At 48.9% G+C, this 14,987-nt stretch overlaps 1 protein-coding gene across 41 annotated transcripts in view; it reads right to left on the reverse strand.

Moving 5' to 3' along the window:
• LOC144486874 (muscleblind-like protein 1) overlaps positions 1–14,987 on the reverse strand; it is a 337,261-nt gene that overhangs the window by 243,614 nt on the left and 78,660 nt on the right. For 4 of the 41 annotated variants that reach the window (XM_078205098.1, XM_078205070.1, XM_078205056.1 and 1 more), the window contains exon 1: positions 3,624–3,866. The exons of 5 other annotated variants lie outside the window; for them this stretch is intronic. The gene's annotated coding sequence lies outside the window, so the exon portion shown is untranslated. Of the gene's footprint in view, positions 1–3,048; positions 3,381–3,623; positions 3,934–4,243; positions 4,786–14,987 lie in introns of those variants that run through there. 32 more of the 41 variants (XM_078205113.1, XM_078205061.1, XM_078204987.1 and 29 more) reach the window with 22 other exon arrangements.

Raw genomic sequence — 14,987 nt, forward strand, 5'->3', positions numbered from 1 at the left:
GGGGAAGGTACAGCCGAGATCGGAGAATCCCGCCCAAGATAGCGACCGATAAATCTAATGAGGAATTTGCGCTTGGTTAGAATGTGGAACTCATTACCACGAAGGCTCGTTGAATGTAATGAAGAGGAAGCTGGGTAAATATGTAAGGGAGGAAGGAATGGAGGGATATGTTGCTGAGATTAAATTAGGTTGGGCAGCATGGACACCAGCATAGATCCATTAGCCTGAATGAGCTGTCTCTGCATTGAAAATTCCATGGAGGCGTAGCATAATACTTTGCAATGCAGGGATCACTCAGTAAGCTTCTACAAACACTTGTGAAAATGAAAGACCAGTTAATGAGACTGAGGGGGAATTACTGGCCAAGTGGCACATAAAGAGGTTTCCCCTTGTTTTTGTGACTGCGACTCATCTTTCATTCCCTTTCTCTACAGTATAAATATCTCCCACTTTCCATGCCTTTTAGCTTTGACAATGGGTCATCTGGACTTGAAACGTCAGCTCTTTTCTCTCCTTACAGATGCTGCCAGACCTGCTGAGATTTTCCAGCATTTTCCCTTCTGGTAAGAGGCTTCCTAACTCTTCCTCAAATACTATCCTGGGTTCACTTTCATCTGTGTCAGCCTCTGTCTCATATCTCATCCTCATCCTACAGAACATTCTGGAGCGCTTGGCCCGGGGCATGTCATGAAATCCCAGCATTGGGCATGCACAACCTTTAGTTAATTACCAAAGACCAGCACGATGGCACAGCGGTTAGCACTGCTGCCTCACAGTGCCAGGGACCCCAGGTTCAATCCTGGCCTCGGGCCACTGTCTGTGCGGAGTCTGCACATTCTTCCCGTGTTTGCTTGGGTTTCCTCCGGGTGCTCCGGCTTCCTCCCACAGTCCAAAGATGTGCGGGTTAGGTTAATTGGCCATGCTAAAATGACCCTAGTGTCAGGGGGCCTAGTGGGGTAAATATGTGGGGTTACGGGAAAGGACCGAGGTGGGATTGTGGTCGGTGCAGACTTGATGGCCTCCTTCTGCACTGTAGCGATTCGAGAATTCTATGAGATGTACACCCAGATCAATGGAAGCAACTGGGAGGTATCTTTCTCTAACGATGATTCTAATGGGAAATCTGTAGCAGTCTGCTATCTGGAGCTACTGGACATGTTTTGTGCGTTTGTGTGGAGGCGTTTGCGCATCTGCCCTGCGTGCTTATGTGGGTGTGCGCGTGGGGGAGGTGAGTTGCAGTTGCATATATTTCCATTGTCTATTGAGCAAGGAGCGAGGGCAAGTGTGAATCTGGTCACTGGTAATCTTGGAAATGTGACACACTGGGGACAAGAACCCAAACGATAGGATTACCAGAGCTGAATTTACCACAACATCACAAGATAGCAGCTCAATACAATTAGTGTAGCTGCCTAAAGGACAAAGAGTGTCTAGTTTTTGGAGTCATAAACAGTGGGAGTAAACCATGGCCAAACTTCAATACCATCAGCACTTTTCTCAAGATATAAAAATGTTCGAACTCCTATGATCTTAGAGCAAAAACAATCCTACAAAATAAATAAGATCAATTTCATATTCAACCAATCTGCATACCACACTAATCTAGGAGAACCTATGGGCTTTCGAATTGGACCCAAGAACAAAATAATTCAGAGAAAGCTCTTATATTAGCCTGCCCAGAATCTTTTAAACATTACAAAGTTCCAGAGAAATATGTGGATTGCTCCAGATGTAATGTTATGATAACGTTTTCATAGTCCCAGATGATCATAGTCTGCTCTTCCCTTTGATTTAACCTGAGGATCACCATACCTCAGGTGAGGGGCAAGGTTGAAAATGCAGGGCCTTCATGGGTAACCTCAGCCTGTACGGGAATTGAACCCACACTGTTGGCATCGCTTTGCATCACAAACCAACCTTCCAGCCAACTGAGCTAACCCCCAGTGTTATGATACTAGCTCTCTCAAGCCACAAATGAAAATTATTGGTAAAGCAAGGCTCCTCCTCTACCACAACGTTTGCTTAACAATGAAAAATGTTCCATTTTTAACAGGCCCAAATGCTCTCCATGGTGACCCGAGGCTCCATGCATGTCGATAAAGCATTGATTTTATTATAATTAGTACCAATGGCAATGAGAGGGCCGAGGGTGCGAGAGCTGGGGCGGTTAAAGGCCATTCTGGAAACATGAACATTTCCACTAATCCGCACGAGGCTCCATTTCACTGGGGGAGGGAGGCGGGGGGAGGGGGGGTGGGGAGAGGAAATATAGAAGCGAAGGCAACCATCAAGGCGCCAACTCTCAAACCCAAATTTGTCTGATGTCGCAAAGGTAGCCATTTTACAGCAGGCAGAATCAGCCAGAGCAGGGCCATGTGAAACAGAGCAGCCAACAGTAGGGGCAAGCGCATGCCCAACATGCGTTGCAGAAGTGGCATCAAGATAGCCCGGATCTCCAGGCCTTCCTGCTAATGCGTCCTTTAGTCATCAATTATTCTTATATCTCTGTCACTCTCTCTCTCTCTTCCTTCTCGCTTTCTCTCTCTCTCTCTGTGGTAACTGATTCACTGAGTCAGAGCCATTGGAAAAAGTTCAAACATCTGGATTATTTTAAATTCGGAAGGTCCCCGCCGCCCGCCCCCTATCTTGTTTGGATCATTCAAACATCACTCCCCCCCCCCCCCCCCCCACCGCCCCCACCCCTCACCCTCCCAACACACACACCCCTCAACAATTCCATTTTGCTCACACAGAAAGCAAGGACCAGGACAAAAAATAACCCCACAAGCTCGATGCCTCTCCACCCAACGCCCACCCGCGCCCGCTCCCACCCACCCTCGGCCTCAGGTTACTCTGCCCTGACCCAAAAAAAAAAATGAGACTGAGGATGATGCCGCGAAATGAGTGAGGCAGAATGGACCAAGGCCGCAAGGTGGACTCAGGGGAATGGCCCAGCCACAAGCAGGCAGACACCTTATCAGATGCCCCACATATGTTACTGAAAAGTTCAATGCAGCATATCCTCTCTCTTGTGATGCCTTAACTCACCTTGGCAAATTCCACCCGCTCTTTCAAAATCCGAGAAACAAAGCGAAAAAAAAAATAAAACACACACGGGAGAAAGAAAGTTCGAACCCTTCACGCGATTCCTTTTTTTTTTCATACAAAACGCACGTTGCAATCCACAATCATGGCTCCTGCATTTTAGAATGACTGTCTTGAGCAAATAAAAAGGGGACTGTTGAAATGAGAAAGCGGGGACGCCGGCAATACAGCGAGCACTTACTTCTCTAACAGTTACAGACGGGGTGACGCACTGCAAATAGTGGAGAGAGAGGGAGAGGGGAAAAAAAAATCACTCCTGTAGAGCAGTCTTCCTCCCTGTAAACTTGGCAAGCCTCATACTGTACTGAAATACAGCACTGGCCATATAAGGAAGCACTGCTAAACATGTCACGCATAATTTATATGCAGAAGGCAGAGAGTTAACCTTTCGGTGCACATACTAGGACCACATGCAATACATGCTGGCAACGGCCCCTTTCTTTATAAAATGAACAACACTACCCCCCCCCCTCCCCCCACCCACACCACACCACCTTCTGAAGATAGTAAATAGCTACCTGCACATGTCAAACCTCTGATGGCAATTGGCGCTTCTCAATCATTCATTCTTACTGAGTCTACTTAAGGGCAGTCGGCCGCTTTTATCCACCTGTTTTTTTTTCCCCCTGCTCGTTGCTGATGTGCGAGGAAGAAGCTGTCCTGTGCTTGCTTGCCCGCCCTCCTGCCCGCCCGCCTGCTCGCCTGCTTTGCTTGCTTGCTGCCGTGCCACAGTGACGCTGCCTTGCAGACAGGAAGAGGCTGCACTGTGGAAGCGGCTGCCTGCAGCTGCGACCTTCTGACTTCGACTCTGAGCTGAAAGATGATGTGCGATAGGAAACCGTATATACCGCGATAACCTAGAACAACCCCCCCCCCACCGCCCCCCCCCCCCACTCCTCCTCACCACCACCCCCTTACCCCCTCCTCCTCCCTCCCTCCTTCCCTCACTCCCTCCACCACCTCCTTCCTTTTGCCGAATCAAATAAAGCAGTGATGGCTCGCTCTCACTTCCTCAGCTGTGGTCGAGTCTTCACAAGCACACACAGACCGACAGACACACACACACACACACACACACGTAGATATATATATATGTATATATATATATATATATATGTACACATACACATTAACTTACCTCACATTTTTTTGTCTCCGATCCACTCGAACGGAGAACGGAACGCTCAAGGCATTGTGGGATTCATCTTAATTTTTTTTTCTCTCCGTTCCAAAGAAGCCAAGGACGTGTTAACGCGTGCAGATCACCTCCCCTTCTCCTTGCTAGGGGAGCATGACAGCCGATTGGACTTGCTGAGCTGCAGCTGGCAAAAAGGGCCGTTGAGTGTGGCTGGGTGGAAACACTTTCGCTCTGTTCAGGCTGCTCGTGTGGTGTTATCCGCTTGCAATGCCCCTCCCCCCTCCCTGGAGCTGTACAAACTCTACCAGGAAGCACTCACTGGGCTGTACCTGCCAGTTCTCCAGCATGAAGTGGAAAACGCTTGGGTGTCTTCTAGATGTTTCTATCTCTCTCTCTCTCTTTCTAAAATGCAGCACTCTCGTTCTCACACACACACACAGGCACACGCGTGCACATATTCCCCACACAAGAACAGAAAAGTCTTGGATCTTGGGCCTCTGTGCTAAAAGGGGGAAGAGAGACAGAATTAAATGGAGAATGAAGTGCAGAGGAAGTAGTCAGTGGACAGGAACGACCTCCTCTTTCCCCCTTACAGAACGCTGTAATTGGTAGCTCCCATCTGATATGTAAAGCATATAATAACCCCTGAACTGTAGTGCCACAAGTGGGATACAAGCAAGCTGTTGTCAGGGGTTGTGGGGGACAGCTTTAGTGGTGAGTGGTGGGGGCGGGGGGGGGGAGGGGGGGAGGGGGGGGAGGGGGGGCGGGTTGGAGGGAGTGACAGATTTACGTACATGTTTGTATTTGACTTCAGCTCAGACCCTCGGCACGCCAGGGAAATCTGGAAGGCATACCGGCAAATCTCAGGCCGTTAGCAAATTTCTAAGTTGCACTGTTAACTCTTCACTGCCCGAAGTGTAATAAAACCAGGCCGCAAATCAAAGAACAAAGAGCAGTACAGCACAGCATCAGGCCCTTCAGTCCTCCAAGTCTGTGTTGACACAGATGCCTCTCTAATCTAATATTTTCTTGCCTCTACATGGTCCATATCCCTCTATTCCCTGCCTATTCATGTATCTATCCAGATGCCTCTTGAACGTTGTCATAGAATCTGCTTCCACCACCTCCTCCGGCAGCACGTTCCAGGCATTCAACACCCTCTGTGTGAAAAACTTGCCCCTTACATCACTTTTAAACTTTCCCCCTCTCACACTCAACCTATGCCCCCAAATAATTGACCTTTCAACCTTGGGAAAAAGACTCTGACTATCCACCCTATAGAAGCCCATCATAATCTTGTAAACCTCGATCAGGTCCGCCCTCATCCTCTGATGCTCCAATGAAAACAATCCAAGTTTGTTCACCTTTCTTCATCGTCCATATCCTCCAAACCAGGCAACATCCTGGTAAATCTCTTCTGCACCCTTTCCAATGCATCAAGATCCTTCCGGCAGTGTGGCGATCAGAATTGTACACAATACTCCAAATGCGGCCTAATCAAAGTCTTATACAGCTGCAACATAGAAATCATAGAAATCATAGAAACCCTACAGTGCAGAAGGAGGCCATTCGGCCCATCGAGTCTGCACCGACCACAATCCCACCCAGGCCCTACCCCCACATATTTTACCCGCTAATCCCACTAACCTACACATCCCAGGACTCTAAGGGGCAATTTTTTAACCTGGCCAATCAACCTAACCCGCACATCTTTGGACTGTGGGAGGAAACCGGAGCACCCGGAGGAAACCCACGCAGACACGAGGAGAATGTGCAAACTCCACACAGACAGTGACCCGAGCCGGGAATCGAACCCGGGACCCTGGAGCTGTGAAGCAGCAGTGCTAACCACTGTGTTACCGTGCCGCCCAGTTTTCCAATTCCTATACCCAACGCCCCGACCGATGAAGGCCAGCATGCCATACGCCTTCCTGACCACTTTGTCCACCTGAGTTGCCATCTTCAGGGAACTGTGGATCTGCACACCTAGATCCCTCTGCATGTTAATATTTCTAAGGGTTCTACCATTTACTGCATACTTTCCTTCCGCAGTAGACCTTCCAAATCGCATCACCTCACATTTGTCTGGGTTAAATTCCATCTACCATCTCTCGGCCCAGGTCTCCAGCCGATTTATATCCTGCTGTATCCTCTGACAATCCTCCTCATCATCCGCTACTCCCCCAATTTTTGCATCATCTGAAAATTTACTAATCAGACCACCTACATTTTCCTCCAAATCATTTATATATATTACAAACAACAGAGGCCCCAGCACTGATCCTTGTGGAACACCGCTTGTTACAGACCTCCAGTTAGAAAAGTACCCTTCCACTGCTACTCTCTGCTTTCTGTGCCCAAGCCAGTTTTGTATCCATCTTACCAACTCACCTCAGATCCCATATGACTTCACCTCATGACTTCAGTCTGCCATGAGGAACCTTATCAAAGGCTTTACAAAAGTCCATGTAAACAACATCCACTGCCCTGCCCTGGTCAATTTTTCTTGTCACTTCCTCAAAAAAATCAATCAAGTTTGTGAGACACGACCTCCCCTTCACAAAACCATGCTGCCTATCGCTAATAAGCCCATTCTCCTCCAGATGTGAGTACATCCTGTCCCTAAAAATCTTCTCCAATAATTTCCCCACCGCTGATGTAAGGCTCACAGGCCTGTAATTTCCCAGATTGTCTCTTCTGTCCTTCTTAAACAGAGGAACAATGTTAGCTACTCTCCAATCCTCTGGTACCTCGCCCGTGGCAAAATAGGATACAAAGATTTTGGCCAAGGCCTCAGCAATTTCTTCCCGAGCATCTCTCAGTATTCTGGGATAGACCCTATCTGGCCCTGGGGACTTGTCCACCTTAATGTTTTCAAAACCTCCAATACCACCTCCCTTTTTACCTCAACATGTCCTAGAATGTCAACATCCTCCTTTCTACACACACCATCCACCATAAGACCATAAGACATAGGAACAGAATGAGGCCACTCGGCCCATCGAGTCTGCTCCGCCATTCAATCATGGCTGATATTTTTCTCATCCCCATTCTCCTGCCTTTTCCCCATAACCCCTGATCCCCTTATCAATCAAGAATCTATCTATCTCTGTCTTAAAGACACTCAATGACCTGGCCTCCACAACCTTCTGCGGCAAAGAATTCCACAGATTCACCACTCTCTGGCTGAAGAAATTCCTCCTCATCTCTGCTTTAAAAGATCGTCCCTTTAGCCTGAAGTTGTGCCCTCTGGTTCTAGTTTTTCACCACATCCTTCTGCTTTGTGAATACTGATGCAAAGTACTCGTTAAGGACCTCACCCACCTCATCTGGTTCCATACACAAATTCCCTCCACTGTCCTTGAGTGGACCGACCCTCTCCTTAGCTACCCTCTTCCTGCCTAAATAAAAAGCTGTGGGGTTCTCATTAATCCTGCCTGCCAAGGACATTTCATGGCCCCTTTTTGCCCGCCTAAGTCGCTGCTTTAAGCTCATTTCACTACTGCCCTTTGCATAGCGCTGTGCTCAGATAAAGTTTATCAGTGTCACAAATAGGCTTACATTAACACTGCAATGAAGTTACTGTAAAAATCCCCTAATCACCACGCCCCGGCGCCTGTTCGGGTAACACTGAGGGAGAATTTAGCACAGCCAATGCACCGAACCAGCACGTCTTTCAGACTGTGGAAAGAAACCGGAGGAAACCCACGGGAGAACATGCAGACTCCACACAGACAGTGACCCAAGACCGGGAATCGAACCTGGGTCCCTGGCGCTGTGAGGCAGCAGTGCTAACCACTGTGCCACCGTGGATGGACTTATGTGCGGCTAATGCCATCAAGCTGCTCCCCACACAAAAAGGAATTGCAAGAAAACGGCAGCATAAATGTACACGGAGTTGTAGAAGTGGATAATGAAAGGAAAGCCGGTAGCGTCTCTGTCTCTGAATCAGATGCTCCAGGGTTCGAGTCCCACCCCAGGACTTGTTGCCTCTGGAGGATGTGTTTGAGCAGGTCACGAATGAATCTATGAATACTGTCGATGGTGAGAGTAAGATAAGAGATTCTTGGTCAGACACACCTTGCCAGCAGTCAATATATTGCAGCATTCCCTCAGGTAGAAGTATAACAAAGAACAAAGAACAATACAGCACAGGAACAGGCCCTTCGGCCCTCCAAGCCCGCGCCGCTCCCCGGTCCAGGACCGAACCCCGAATCCAGGATCCCCACCCAACTCTCCAGCCTATCCACATACCAACATCCCATCCACCGAGCTGTCCCTCACAGCCACGATGCCTCGCTCATCACAACCCATTAACTCACCCCCACACCCCCATTCCAGACCATGTGATCTCCAGGGAGAGGCGAAAACCCAGAGTGAAAAACCCCAGGGCCAATATGGGGAAAAATAAATCTGGGAAATTCCTCTCCGACCCCCTGAGGCGATCGAAACGAGTCCAGGAGATCACAATGGCCCTGATCGGAAAATGCTTCCCAACCCTAGTCATTTCCACTTCCACGAACACCATATGAATTCCCTGCCCCCGAGACAGGTTCCCAACTATCCGCAGTCTCGCTCTGTACTGGCACCAGCAAGATGATCATAGAATGAAGCCTTGAAACGAGAAACAAGGAACAATTAGCCCGCGCCGCTCCCTGGTCCAAACTAGACCACTCTTTTGTATCCCTCCATTCCCACTCCGTTCATATAGCTGTCTAGATAAGGCTTAAACATTCCCAGTGTGTCCGCCTCCACCACCTTGCCCGGCAACACATTCCAGGCCCCCACGACCCTCTGTGTGAAATATGTCCTTCTGATATCTGTGTTAAACCTCCCCCCCTTCACCTTGAACCAATGACCCCTCGTGAACGTCACCACCGACCCGGGGAAAAGCTTCCCACCGTTCACCCTATCTATGCCTTTCATAATTTTATACACCTCTATTAAGTCTCCCCTCATCCTCCGTCTTTCCAAGGAGAACAACCCCAGTTTCCCCAATCTCTCCTCATAACTAAGCCCCTCCATACCAGGCAACATCCTGGTAAACCTCCTCTGTACTCTCTCCAAAGCCTCCACGTCCTTCTGGTAGTGTGGCGACCAGAACTGGACGCAGTATTCCAAATGCGGCCGAACCAACGTTCTATACATCTGCAACATCAGACCCCAACTCTTATACTCTATGCCCCGTCCTATAAAGGCAAGCATGCCATATGCCTTCTTCACCACCTTCTCCACCTGTGACGTCACCTTCAAAGATCTGTGGACTTGCACACCCAGGTCCCTCTGCGTCTCTACACCCTTTATGGTTCTTCCATTTATCGTGTAGCTCCTCCCTACATTATTCCTACCAAAATGCATCACTTCGCATTTATCAGGATTGAACTCCATCTGCCATTTCCTTGCCCAAATTTCCAGCCTATCTATATCCTTCTGTAGCCTCTGACAATGTTCCTCACTATCTGCAAGTCCTGCCAGTTTTGTGTCGTCCGCAAACTTACTGATCACCCCAGTCACTCCTTCTTCCAGATCATTTATATAAATCACAAACAGCAGAGGTCCCAATACAGAGCCCTGCGGTACACCACTAGTCACAGGCCTCCAGCCGGAAAAAGACCCTTCCACTACCACCCTCTGTCTTCTATGACCAAGCCAGTTCTCCACCCATCTAGCCACCTCCCCCTTTATCCCATGGGATCCAACCTTTTTCACTAGCCTACCATGAGGGACTTTGTCAAACGCTTTACTAAAGTCCATATAGACAACATCCACGGCCCTTCCTTCGTCAACCATTTTGGTCACTTCTTCAAAAAACACCACCAGGTTAGTGAGGCATGACCTCCCTCTCACAAAACCATGTTGACTATCGTTAATGAGTTTATTCCTTTCTAAATGCGCATACATCCTATCTCTAAGAATCTTCTCCAACAACTTCCCCACCACGGACGTCAAGCTCACCGGCCTATAATTACCCGGGTTATCCTTCCTACCCTTCTTAAATAACGGGACCACATTGGCTATCCTCCAATCCTCTGGGACCTCACCTGTGTCCAGTGACGAGACAAAGATTTGCGTCAGAGGCCCAACGATTTATAAGGTGGGATTTGTCCAATACTGGGTGAACACATGTGCTTTTAAGGTGCTTTTAAGGTGCTTTTTACAACCTCAGGATGTCTCAAAGAATTTTACATCCAATTAAGTGATTTCTAATGTGGGAAACACAGTTCACAATTTGTGTTCAACAAACGCCAACAAAAAGCAATGAAGCAATGAGGGGAAGCCATGGCCTAGTGGTATGATCGCTAGACTATTAATGCAGAAACTCAGCTAATGTTCTGGGGTCTCGGGTTCGAATCCCACCACGGCAGCTGGTGGAATTTGAATTCAATAAAATAATATCTGGAATTAAGAATATACTGATAACCATGAAACCATTGTTGACTATTGGAAAAATCCATCTGGTTCACTAATGTCCTTTATGGAAGGAAATCTGCCGTCCTTACCTGGTCTGGCCTATATGTGACTCCAGACCCACAGCAATGTGGTTGACTCTTAAAATGCTCTCCGGGTTTGGATAATAAATGCTGGCCCAGCCAGCGACACCCACATCCCATGAACATGGTTGACTCTCAACGGCCCCTCTGAAATGGCCTAACAAGCCATTCAGTTCAAGGGGAGCAGGGATGGGCTACAAATGCTGGCCAGCCAGTGACTCCTATTTCCCACAAATGAATTAAAAAAACGTTATGAAATCATCTGTTAAGACCATGAGAAATAGATACATTCAGCCCTTCCAGCCTCCTCTATCATTGATCATGGCTGATCTAGCACTCACTGAGTCCACTTTCCTGCCTTCTCTCCATAACCCTTAATCCCCCGACTGAATAAAAACCTGTCGATCTCAGCCTTGGAAATGTTCCAGGACTCGACCTCCACAGCTTCCTGGGGTAAAGAATTCCAAAGATTCATCACTCTTTGGGAGAATAAATTCTTCCTCCAGTCTGTCCTCAGTGAGCGCCCCCTTATTCTGCGACTGTGCCTTCTGGTCCTACACTCTCCCATCCTCCCAACATTTACCCTGTCTAACCACCCAAGTATCCTCTATGTTCCAATCATACCACCTCTCATTCGACTGAACTCCAAGGAGGACAGACCCAACCGGTTTAATCTTTCCTCATGTGGCAGTCCCTCCATACCCGGGATCATAAAATTATAAATATATTAAGGGATAACTGTGGGCTAGGTTACCAGGAGAACTCCCCTGTCTTTCCATTGAAATAGCATCATGGATCCTTCAACATGCGCCAAGGTGGCCATACAGAGTCTTGGTTTAACATTTCTTTTGAATGGTGGCTTCTCTGGGAGTACAGCACTCCTTCAATGCTGCACTGAACTAGAAACTGGGATTTAATGTTCCAACCTCATGCACTGCAGCTTTTGAACCCACAACCTTCAGAGACAAGGGCATCTTTTCCTCACCCCACACATAGTGGTGCAAAAGGCAGACTTTCATCTGTTTCCATGGTGGATGTTTCCTGGAACAGGTCGCTAGTCTGTTGCCAGTGGCTTATATGTTGAAGGGGGCGCCACTCCACATCAAGCGTGGCTGACCAAGAGTCTCCCCTGCTCTGACCGCCAGCCATTGACGGTGTTGGAAGGATTTTGCAAGTGAACACTCAAGGTATTGGTCATGTTGTCATAGAATAGAATCATAGAATCCTACAGTGCAGAAAGAGGCCATTCGGCCCATCGGGTCTGCACTGACCACAACTCCACCCAGGCCCTACCCACATAATCCCATGCATTTACCCGAGCTAATCCCCCTGACACTAAGGGGCAATTTAGCATGGCCAATCCACCTAACCTGCACATCTTTGGGTTGTGGGAGGAAACCGGAGCTCCCGGAAGAAACTCACGCAGATACGGGGAGAATGTGCAGACTCCACAGACTGTGACCAAAGCCGGGATTCTGGGTCCCTGGAGCTGTGAGGCAGCAGGGCTAACCACTGTGCCACCGTGCCGCTCTATGAATGCCTCTTCTTGGCCACCGGGTACTGGAGTGGGACTCGGAGCTTCTAGCTCAGAGGCAGGGACACTAACCCACTGCGCCATCAGACCTCCCAGAGGCAAGGATGCTACTTACTAAATCATCGTTGACAGCCCAATTTAACACCTTCAGAAAGTCACAGTTGGAAAACACACACAGACTGGTGGTATTTTCCAGCCCTTCTCAGCTCTGGGATCTTCTGGTCCCGTCAAAGGTAACCCCCTACGGCGGGTCCCCTCGCAAAGGGCAGAGCAAGCAATACAAAATACCATAGACTTCAGCGGAACCAGAAGATACTGCCACTGGCCAATGGTGAGCCAACGCCAGAAACCATGCCACGGAGGGTGGGTTTGTCATTGAAATGTTGGTAATAGAATAACAGAAAGATATCTGGTTTACCACACCATGTCAGGGTACACAGCACTGAGAGTACACAGCACTGAGAGTACACAGCACCGGGGGTCCACAGCACCGGGGGTCCACAGCACTGAGGGTACACAGCATTGAGGGTACACAGCATTGAGGGTACACAGCACTGAGAGTACACAGGACTGAGGGTACACAGCACTGAGGATACACCGCAGTGAGGGTACACAGCACTGAGGGTACACAGCACTGAGGGTACACAGCATTGAGGGTACACAGCATTGAGGGTACACAGCACTGAGAGTACACAGGACTGAGGGTACACAGCACTGAGGATACACCGCAGTGAGGGTACACAGCACTGAGGGTACACAGCACTGATGATACACAGCACTGTGGATACACAGCACTGAGGGTACACAGCATTGAGGGTACACAGCATTGAGGGTACACAGCACTGAGAGTACACATAACTGAGGATACACCGCAGTGAGGGTACACAGCACTGAGGGTACACAGCACTGATGATACACAGCACTGTGGATACACAGCACTGAGGGTACACAGCATTGAGGGTACACAGAACTGAGGCTCCACAGCACTGATGGTTTACAACATTGAGGGTACACAGCACTGAGGATACACAGCACTGAGGATACACAGTACTGAGAGTACACAGCACTGAGGATACACAGAACTGAGGCTACACAGCACTGATGGTACACAGCATTGAGGGTACACAGCACTGAGGATACACAGCACTGAGGATACACAGCACTGAGGGTACACAGCACTGAGGATACACAGCACGGAGGATACACAGCACTGAGGGTACACAGCACTGTGGATACTCTGCACTGCGGATACACAGCACTGAGGATACACAACACTGAGGATACACAACACTGAGGATACACAGCATTGAGGCTACACAGCACTGAGGGTACACAGCACTGAGCGTACACAGTACTGAGGGTACACAGCACTGAGAATACACAGCACTGATGGTACACAGCACTGAGGGTACACAACACTGAGGATACACAGCACTGTGGATACACAGCACTGAGGATACACAGCACTGTGGATACTCTGCATTGAGGATACACAGCACTGAGGGTACACAGCACTTGGGGTACACAGCACTGAGGATACACAACACTGAGGATACACAACACTGAGGATACACAGCACTGAGGATACACAGCACTGAGGATACACAGCACTGTGGATACACAGCACTGAGGATACACAACACTGAGGATATACAGCACTGTGGGTACACAGCATTGAGGATACACAGCACTATGGGTACTCTGCATTGAGCATACACAGCACTGAGAGTACACAGCACTTGGGGTACACAACACTGAGGATACACAGCACTGTGGATACTCTGCATTGAGGATACACAGCACTGAGGGTACACAGCACTTGGGGTACACAGCACTGAGATACACAACACTGAGGATACACAACACTGAGGATACACCGCACTGAGGATACACAGCACTGAGGATACACAGCACTGTGGCTACACAGCACTGAGGATACACAACACTGAGGATATACAGCACTGTGGGTACACAGCACTGCGGATGCACAGCACTGAGGATACACAACACTGAGGATACACTGCATTGAGGCTACACAGCACTGAGGGTACACAGCACTGAGCGTACACAGTACTGAGGGTACACAGCACTGAGGGTACACAGCACTGAGCATACACAGCATTGTGGGTACACAGCACTATGGACACACAGCACTGAGGATACACAGCATTGTGGGTACACAGCACTGTGGTACACAGCACTGAGGGTACACAGCACTGAGGGTACACAGCGCTTGGGGTGCATAGCACTGAGGATACACAGCACTGAGGGTACACAGCACTGAGGATACACAGCACTGAGGATACACAGCACTGAGGGTACACAGCACTGAGGTTACACAGCACTGAGGATACACAGCACTGTGGATACTCTGCATTGAGGATACACAGCACTGAGGGTACACAGCGCTTTGGGTACACAGCACTGAGGATACACAACACTGAGGATACACAGCATTGAGGCTACACAGCTCTGAGGGTACACAGCACTGAGCGTACACAGTACTGAGGGTACACAGCACTGTGGATACACAGCATTGAGGCTACACAGCATTGAGAGTACACAGCACTGACGGTACACAGCACTGAGGGTACACAGCACTGAGCGTACACAGCACTGAGGGTACACAGCACTGTGGATACACAGCATTGAGGCTACACAGGACTGAGGATACACAGCACTGTGGATACTCTGCATTGAGGATACACAGCACTGTGGA

This window comes from Mustelus asterias, chromosome 3 (genome assembly GCF_964213995.1).
Source record: "Mustelus asterias chromosome 3, sMusAst1.hap1.1, whole genome shotgun sequence".
NCBI lineage: Eukaryota > Metazoa > Chordata > Chondrichthyes > Carcharhiniformes > Triakidae > Mustelus > Mustelus asterias.